This window comes from Elgaria multicarinata, chromosome 4, assembly GCF_023053635.1.
Source record: "Elgaria multicarinata webbii isolate HBS135686 ecotype San Diego chromosome 4, rElgMul1.1.pri, whole genome shotgun sequence".
NCBI lineage: Eukaryota > Metazoa > Chordata > Lepidosauria > Squamata > Anguidae > Elgaria > Elgaria multicarinata.
The window spans coordinates 116,920,665-116,930,059 of record NC_086174.1 but is presented as its reverse complement, the minus strand read 5'-3'; the positions used below and the strand labels follow the sequence as shown (position 1 = coordinate 116,930,059).

Sequence of the window (9,395 nt, the reverse complement as noted above, 5' to 3'; positions counted from 1 at the left end):
TTGAAGCTACTGGCAGCTGAAATACTGTCAGGCGAAGCCATTGAAGCTACTGGCCGGGAAGGTACTGGCAAGTGAAGCCGTTGACGCTACTGGCAGGGATGGTATTGGCAAGTGAAGTCATAGAAGCTACTGGCAAGGCAAGTACTGGCAAGTGAAGCTGGTGAAGCTACTGGCAAGACATGTACTGGCAAGTGAGGCCAGGGAAGTTACTGGCAGCTGAAATACTGGCAGGCGAAGCCACTGAAACTACTGGCAAGGAAGGTACTGGCAAGTGAAGCCGTTGAAGCTACTGGCAGCTGAAATACTGGAAAGTGAAGCTGGTGAAGCTACTGGCAGGGAAGGTATTGGCAAGTGAAGCCATTGAAGCTACTGGCAAGGCAAGTACTGGCAAGTGAAGCCGTTGAAGCTACTGGCAGCTGAAATACTGGCAAGAGAAGCTGGTGAAGCTACTGGCAGGGAAGGTATTGGCAAGTGAAGCCATTGAAGCTACTTGCAAGGCAAGTACTGGCAAGTGAAGCCGTAGAAGCTGCTGGCAAGGCAAGTACTGGCAAGTGAAGCCGTTGAAGCTACTGGCAGCTGAAATACTGGCAAGAGAAGCTGTTGAAGCTACTGGCAGGGAAGGTATTGGCAAGTGAAGCCGTTGAAGCTACTTGCAAGGCAAGTACTGGCAAGTGAGGCCAGGGAAGCTACTGGCAGCTGAAATATTGGCAGACGAATCCACTGAAACTACTGGCAAGGAAGGTACTGGCAAGTGAAGCTGTTGAAGCTACTGGCAGCTGAAATACTGGCAAGAGAAGCTGGTGAAGCTACTGGCAAGGCAAGTAATGGCTAGTGAAGCCGTAGAAGCTGCTGGCAAGGCAAGTACTGGCAAGTGAAGCCGTTGAAGCTACTGGCAAGGCAAGTACTGGCAAGTGAAGCCATTGAAGCTACTGGCAAGGCAAGTACTGGCAAGTGAAGCCATAGAAGCTGCTGCAAGGCAAGTACTGGCAAGTGAAGCCGTTGAAGCTACTGGCAAGGCAAGTACTGGCAAGTGAAGCCGTTGAAGCTACTGGCAAGGCAAGTACTGGCAAGTGAAGCCATAGAAGCTGCTGGTAAGGCAAGTACTGGCAAGTGAAGCCGTTGAAGCTACTGGCAGAGATGGTACTGGCAAGTGAAGCCGTAGAAGCTACTGGCAAGGCAAGTACTGGCAAGTGAAGCCGTTGAAGCTACTGGCAAGGCAAGTACTGGCAAGTGAAGCCGTTGAAGCTACTGGCAGAGATGGTACTGGCAAGTGAAGTCGTAGAAGGTACTGGCAAGTGAAGTCGTAGAAGCTACTGGCAAGGCAATTACTGGCAAGTGAAGCCGTTGAAGCTACTGGCAGCTGAAATACTGGCAATACTACCTTGAACACGCCCGATCTCGTCTGATCTCGGAAGCTAAGCAGGGTCAGGCCTGGTTAGTACCTGGATGGGAGACCGCCTGGGAATACCGGGTGCTGTAGGCTAAAAGGGGGGCGGAGCCGGACGTCATGACGGGTAAGGTCTCTTCTTGAGAGCTCCCGAAGGGGGGGATCTGAAAAGCTAATTATCTCATCTAAAAAGGCATGGGTCGTTAATGAAAGTGAAGGAGGATGATTATGATTGTTAAGAGAGGGTGAAAATCCTGTTTTTTTGGAAGCAGACTCAGAATAAGGAGGAGAAAAACAGCCCGTTCTCTGGCTGCAAGCAGACGGAAGGAGGGGGGAGCAGAAAGCGAAACTAACTTTGGAATGTTAGAGCTCTCCTGTCTTCTATTCTGATAAAGTGATGATTTATATACTCCTAATCTGAGAGAAAGGTTTAATTGGCAGTAAATTCACCCCTCTAAAAAGGCATCGAAGAATAAAGTGTTTATTTGTGTAAGACGAGAGAGATACGGTGGATTGTAATCGGGACAGTGATTGAGAGTTAAAAATAGATCCATGCCGTATATCAGAAAAAAAGGCAAGTGAAGCAGTTGAAGCTACTGGCAGCTGAAATACTGGCAAGAGAAGCTGGTGAAGCTACTGGCAGGGAAGGTATTGGCAAGTGAAGCCATTGAAGCTACTTGAAAGGCAAGTACTGGCAAGTGAAGCCGTAGAAGCTGCTAGCAAGGCAAGTACTGGCAAGTGAAGCCGTTGAAGCTACTGGCAAGGCAAGTACTGGCAAGTGAAGCCATTGAAGCTACTGGCAAGGCAAGTACTGACAAGTGAAGCCGTAGAAGCTGCTGGTAAGGCAAGCTACTGGCAAGGCAAGTGAAGCAGTTGAAGCTACTGGCAGCTGAAATACTGGCAAGAGAAGCTGGTGAAGCTACTGGCAGGGAAGGTATTGGCAAGTGAAGCCATTGAAGCTACTGGCAAGGCAAGCTACTGGCAAGGCAAGTGAAGCAGTTGAAGCTACTGGCAGCTGAAATACTGGCAAGAGAAGCTGGTGAAGCTACTGGCAGGGAAGGTATTGGCAAGTGAAGCCATTGAAGCTACTGGCAAGGCAAGTACTGGCAAGTGAAGCCGTAGAAGCTGCTGGCAAGGCAAGTACTGGCAAGTGAAGCCGTTGAAGCTACTGGCAGGGCAAGTACTGGCAAGTGAAGCCGTAGAAGCTGCTGGCAAGGCAAGTACTGGCAAGGGAAGCCGTTGAAATTACTGGCAGGGAAGGTATTGGCAAGTGAAGCCGTTGAAGCTACTGACAAGGCAAGTACTGGCAAGTGAAGCCGTAGAAGCTACTGGCAGCTGAAATACTGGCAAGAGAAGCTGGTGAAGCTACTGGCAGGGAAGGTATTGGCAAGTGAAGCCGTTGAAGCTACTGGCAAGGCAAGTACTGGCAAGTGAGGCTGTTGAAGCTGCTGGCAAGGCAATACTGGCAAGTGAAGCCGTTGAAGCTACTGGCAGGGCAAGTACTGGCAAGTGAAGCCGTAGAAGCCGTAGAAGCTGTTGGTAAGGCAAGTACTGGCAAGTGAAGCCGTAGAAACTGCTGGCAAGGCAAGTACTGGCAAGTGAAGCTGTTGAAGCTACTGGCAAGGCAAGTACTGGCAAGTGAAGCCGTAGAAGCTGCTGGTAAGGCAAGTACTGGCAAGTGAAGCCGTTGAAGCTACTGGCAGGGAAGGTACTGGCAAGTGAAGCCGTTGAAGCTACTGGCAAGGCAAGTCCTGGCAAGTGAAGCCGTAGAAGCTACTGGCAGCTGAAATACTGGCAAGAGAAGCTGGTGAAGCTACTGGCAAGGAAGGTATCTTCCGGGAAAATGGCGTTGGAGGCTGCAGTGCTGTGTGAGTCTCCGCGACTCAATAGAATTTAGTTTAGAAGTTTTACTGTTTTATTGACCTATTTTAAGCAGTTTTATTGTTTTATTGTTTTACTCTTTCACTTGTTTTTAATTGCTCTTACTGCCTCTGCATTTCCAGCTTGCAGTTTTGCAGCTCTTGACGTGCTGCCTCCTTCCTTGAACTGCAAACTGCTTTTTACCAAGAATTTAATTAACACTTGGCAGCTTTCGAGTATTAGTTGCCACTCCCTGAAAGGGGTTTTAAACTTTTTAGTAGGGTGGACTTTTTTAGCTTGCTTACCTCTTGGTCATTTGACTGACCATGAGAAGGAAATGAGTTTTATCACCTCCACAAAATGCAAGTAATGTGCCTCGCGCCAAACAGTGCAGGCTCGACAGTTTTATTGCTCGTCAGCCTCCTCATGCCGTCTCTGCTGCTTCTCCGAGAGATGAAATCACGTTGTCTAACAGATATGTTCCTCTGGCCAAGGGAGGCGAAGTTACCGGTGAGTCTATCTTAGGGGACGCTGGCATTTCTCAAACAAGCCAGCCAACTGGCAAATCCACGGAAAACTCCCAAAGTGAAGCTTCTTCCTTTGAATTACTGGCTGAGCAATGCTTTCTAACAGCGAGGACACTCCAATCGATTAGCTCTAACTTAGAAACTGTGCTTAGCTCTTTAAATAAACTGTTGACGTGGCTCCCAGAAAAGCTTCTCTGCCAAGGCATCCAGGCTCAACCTCCACCACGCCCTCCCCGCTTAGATCTGGTCTTCGAACCTCACTGCAATAATGGAGGCTGTTTATCTACAACCCCCAATAGTGGACCAGATATTGGAATAATAGAGCGAAAAAATGGTGGCCTAGTTCTTCAGCCCTGCTCGATGGTTATAGATGTACATCCCCATGGAGGACAACACCCATTCTGGGCATCGGTTCAAAGTGCTAACTTAAACCTCAAATGGCTGCTAAATATTCAGCCATCATATTTGTTGGCTGTGGAACTACTTTTCTCTTCACCTGTTTATAAGAGGTACCTATTGAAGTTTACTAAACCTACCACCCCAAATTTACTAATGAAGGAAAAACTTTTTCTGCACACTGTGGGGATCTACCCATCACGGCTTTTTAAAGATCTCCAGGTTAAACCATTAATATCCATCAAAAGCCACTCTAATTCTACCCTCCAGCTGCAGTGTAATGCCCCCAAACTGAGTAGCAGCAAATCCATGGCTTTTTCAACTGCAGTGACTGAAGAAGTAGATTTACCACACAAAAGCTTTATACCATCCTCCTGCCTACTGTGTGAAGACCAACCTCAAAGCATTCAGCAATCTCCGAGCAGGCCCTCCAACTCCCTTATCTTGGAACAGGAACTGTCTCCCGATTCACTTCATTCGGGGGTGGAGGTCGATTTATTTTGTGCTCAGCCCTTGGTCGAAGGGCAACATACCATCTCTACCTTGCAAGATCTGATAACTTTTGGCCAAGACACTCCTGTGAAAGTTGACAATGTTCGTCCGACGTCGTGCCTCTATCCAGGAGTGCTGCATACATCGGTGGGGAGCAAGACGTCATCCATCCCATCCTGCCAATTGCCACAGCTGTCTGGAGGGCTGCCTAATGCTAATCAAGTAGGGCCGACATCAGAGTTAATATCGCCCAGTATCATCGATTCCGACCCACAGCTTCCATCGAACCACATGACAGCAAAAAGGAATGGCTGCATTCAGAGGGACATGGATGGATCACTGATCGGGATTACCCCACTGGATTGATGCCAGTGGCCCCAGGGTGATTCCTACCTCAGGATCATATCCTGGAATATTGCAGGCTGGGCAAACAAATGTTGGGATAGCTGCTTCTGTCAATATATCTCTTGCTTTGATGTGATCTTGCTTCAGGAAACTTGGGCCATGGACACTGTTGTTGTTAATGGATTTTCCTCCTACTCTTTGAATGCTCACCGGGTAAATAAGAAAGGCCGTCCAAGGGGTGGCCTTGCCATTCTGGTGTCCTCTTCACTGATAGCTAAGGTTACTGAATTAGAAAACTGTGAACAACTGGTGTTTGGAATTTGCTTGGAAATTAATGCTAGTCACTTTATTTTTGTGAATGTTTATATCCCTCCTGCTAAATCCAATGAGCAGATCAAGAAACTCTGGCATAAAGTAGAGAGCTATTTATCCACTCAAATTATTAGGTTCCCTGATGCATATTTATATATTCTGGGTGACTTTAATGCCAGGATTGGCTCCAATAACAACGATCTAGAAGCAAGGTACCCTATCTTGAGTGAACTTAGGGAAAATCGAAATTTTCCACACAGAAACTCAAAAGATCAGTTTCTGAATTATGCTGGCTTTTGCCTGGCTCAACTTCAGCTCAGTCTAGATTTAATTATTTTAAATGGGGTGGACCTTTGGGAAGGCTCAGGTGAATTTACCTTCTCAAATTTATTTGGTTCAAGCACAATAGATTATGGGCTGGCATCTAGAAATGCCTTCCAGTTAGTTTATCATTTTTATATAGGTACCAGAACCTGTAGCGATCACCAGCCTTTAACCCTCACTTTATGTGCCCCAACTCCTAATTTAAGACTACCCCATACCCATTTAACTGATATCCTGTTTGAGTGCCCACACAGAATAAGGGTAAAATGGTCTGATAAATTAAGCAGTCTTCTAGAGGAAAGATTAAACTCCGATTCAATAATTCGATTAAGATCAGCAATTTTGTGGAAGGAATCGGCTGCATCCTCTATAAAAGCATATGATGATTTAATCGACTCCTTCCAAGATGCTTTAACTCATGCAGGTTGGTCAGCCCCAGACAATACTGCCCCTACGATCTATAAGGGCCCTACTTGGTTTGATAGAGAATGTTACCTGAAGAAAAATGAGTTAAGGGAGTCTTATATAACCTACAGAAAATCGGGCTACAATTATCTCCCTTCGACCTATTTTCAGCTAAAAAAGCAATATAAGTCCCTCATTGCCCAAAAAAGACGCCAAGCTGAACGAAACTCCTGGTCCCTGCTGTTAAATGCCTCCTTGAATAATGATTCAAAAATGTTTTGGCAGATTGTGTCGGGCGCCTTACGATCCAACTGCCAAGCACCCAGTTGTACAATTCCAGCTCAGGTCTGGGAGGATCATTTCAGAGCCATTTTTACCGACCCAGACACTATACAATCAGCTCAGGTTGATATGCAGGATGTCACTTTCTCTTCCCTCCCCCCCCTGGAATTCAGTCTCTAAGGAGGAAGTGATTGAATTAATCCAACAACTTAAAGGGGGTAAGGCACCCGGCATAGATTTTATCCCTGCTGAATTTATTAAAATCAATCAGGATTGGTGGGCCCCTTTGTTAGCCGCTCTTTTTACCGTAATAAATCAATCTGGCAAAATCCCTGACAATTGGAGACACGCAATTGTGGTTCCGATATACAAAAAGGGACATCCAAAGGATCCTGGGAATTTTAGACCTATCAGCCTCCTCTCAATAATAGGCAAGCTCTATGCTCGATTTCTATCTAATAGACTAACTGACATCCTCGAGGCCAATAATGTTGTCACGGAGGCCCAAGCTGCCTTTAGAAAGAATCACTCCACTTCTGATCATGGTCTGATTCTTTTTCACTTAGCCGAGAAACATCTTAAGTTTCTACGTAGCAAACTGTTTGTCGCCTTCATGGATCTGAAGTCCGCTTTCGACTCCATCCCTAGAACTAAACTATGGGAGAAATTAGATAAAATCCTGGTGGACAAAAGACTTCTTGATCTTATAATGGTTCTATACAGCGACAGCAGGATGCAAGTTAGATGTGGCACACAGGGACAGCTTTCAAATGAAATTCCTATGTCTAGAGGAGTAAGACAGGGCTGTATCCTCGCACCGACACTATTTAACCTATACATAAATGATATTGAGGAGGCCCTGTCTGACCATGAAGGACACTTGCCCAAACTTGGCGCAAGGAAAATTCCTATTTTACTTTACGCAGACGATGCTGTTATTCTCTCCCGCTCTAGACCTGGTTTGAAACATCTTTTAATGAAATTCTCCAACTTTTGTTTGACCAACGATCTGAAAATTAATTTTGAGAAATCTAAAGTCATGGTCTTTGAAAATAGATTTTCTCAACGCCGGTGGTCCCTTGATGGGCATATCCTGGAACAGGTGAAAAATTTCTCTTACCTGGGGCTGCTATTCCATCATACCCTGTCCTGGAGTGCCCATAGATCGGCCACCCTTAATAAAGCTTCAGTCAGTTCAGCTGTAATAACACGCTTTTTCTTTACTAAAGGGGGAATGTTTATACCGTCTGCCATCAAAGTGTTTAATGCCAAGTCTGCAGCCCAGCTTTTATATGCCTCAAATATCTGGATAGGGGGATTAACATCTGAGATAGATAGGCTGCAGACAAGGTTTTTGAGGACCCTTCTTCAACTCCCAAAGTGTGTCCCTAATTCGGTACTTTTGTTGGAAACCGGGGAAAGCTCTCTTTCGCTTAGGGCTTGGTGGTCTGCCTTAAAATTTTGGATGGAAGTTAGTCTTTTTGGGAGGGGCTCAGGTCTGCTTCCCTGTCTGGCTCAGGACAACTACGTGAACAGCTGGTCCAAGCTTCTTGCCAGGAAGGCAGCTTCAATAGGTCTCTCCTCTTCCCTCCTCCTTAATCTGGGCTTGAATTTTGCTTTTAAAGCTATCAAACAAAGACTGTGGGATATAGCCTTCTGCGACTTACGTGCTCGCTCTCATGTCTCTTGCTCTCCCAGTGCATTGCACGTTCATTACGTTGGGCCTCTTCAGCTGGCTGACTATCTAAAGAACTTGTCGGTCGCCAAATATCGTAGTGCCTTCTCCAAGGCCAGATGCAATGTTTATTCTATTGAATTACTTCAGGGCAGATATGCTGGTATCCCTTATCAGGAACATCGGTGCCCCTGTAGGAATACGGAAGTGGAGACGATGGAGCATATCCTTCTGTCCTGTAGCTTTTATAATCAGGCCCGCCATCTTATGATCACCCCATTGTTGAGCAAACTGTCCAGAACTTCAGGCAAATTTTATGTTAAGTTTCTGTTGGAAGATAAGTCTTCAAGTGTAACTTTGGCTGTTGCTAAATTTCTTACAGTGGCGGCCAAGATTAGAGCTCTTTGTGTATTAGACTAAAGTTGATAATAGCTCTAATTGTATGATTTCATGTCTGATTCTTGTGTTTGTTTGTTTGTTGTTTGTTTGTTTTCTTTTTATGGATCTATAGATCGCAATAAAGAAAGTAAGTAAGTAAGTATTGGCAAGTGAAGCCGTTGAAGCTACTTGCAAGGCAAGTACTGACAAGTGAAGCCGTTGAAGCTACTGGCAAGGCAAGTACTGGCAAGTGAAGCCGTTGATGCTACTGGCAGCTGAAATACAGGCAAGAGAAGCTGGTGAAGCTACTGGCAGAGATGGTACTGGCAAGTGAAGTAGTAGAAGTTACTGGCAGAGATGGTACTGGCAAGTGAAGTCGTAGAAGCTACTGGCAAGACAAGTACTGGCAAGTGAAGCCGTAGAAGCTGCTGGTAAGGAAAGTACTGGCAAGTGAAGCCGTTGAAGCTACTTGCAAGGCAAGTACTGGCAAGTGAAGCCGTAGAAGCTACTGGCAGCTGAAATACTGGCAAGAGAAGCCGGTGAAGCTACTGGCTGGGAAGGTATTGGCAAGTGAAGCCGTTGAAGCTACTTGCAAGGCAAGTACTGACAAGTGAAGCCGTTGAAGCTGCTGGCAAGGCAAGTACTGGCAAGTGAAGCCGTTGAAGCTACTGGCAGCTGAAATACTGGCAGGCGAAGCCATTGAAGCTACTGGTAGGGAAGGTACTGGCTAGTGAAGCCATTAAAGCTGCTGGAAAGGCAAGTACTGGCAGGGAAGCTACTGGCAGGGAAGGTACTGGCAAGTGAAGCCGTTGAAGCTACGGGCAAGGCAAGTACTGGCAAGTGAAGCCGGTGAAGCTACTGGCAGCTGAAATACTGGCAGGCGAAGCCGTAGAAGCTGCTGGTAAGGCAAGTATTGGCAAGTGAAGTCGTTGAAGCTACTGGCAAGGCATGTACTGGCAAGTGAAGCCGTAGAAGCTGCTGGCAAGGCAAGTACTGGCAGGGAAGCTACTAG

General features: G+C 46.3%; 1 pseudogene; it reads left to right on the top strand.

The window, feature by feature from the left end:
- The first annotated feature begins 1,363 nt into the window (after nucleotides 1-1,363).
- LOC134398542 (5S ribosomal RNA) lies at nucleotides 1,364-1,483 on the top strand (annotated as a pseudogene).
- Nucleotides 1,484-9,395: the final 7,912 nt, after the last annotated feature.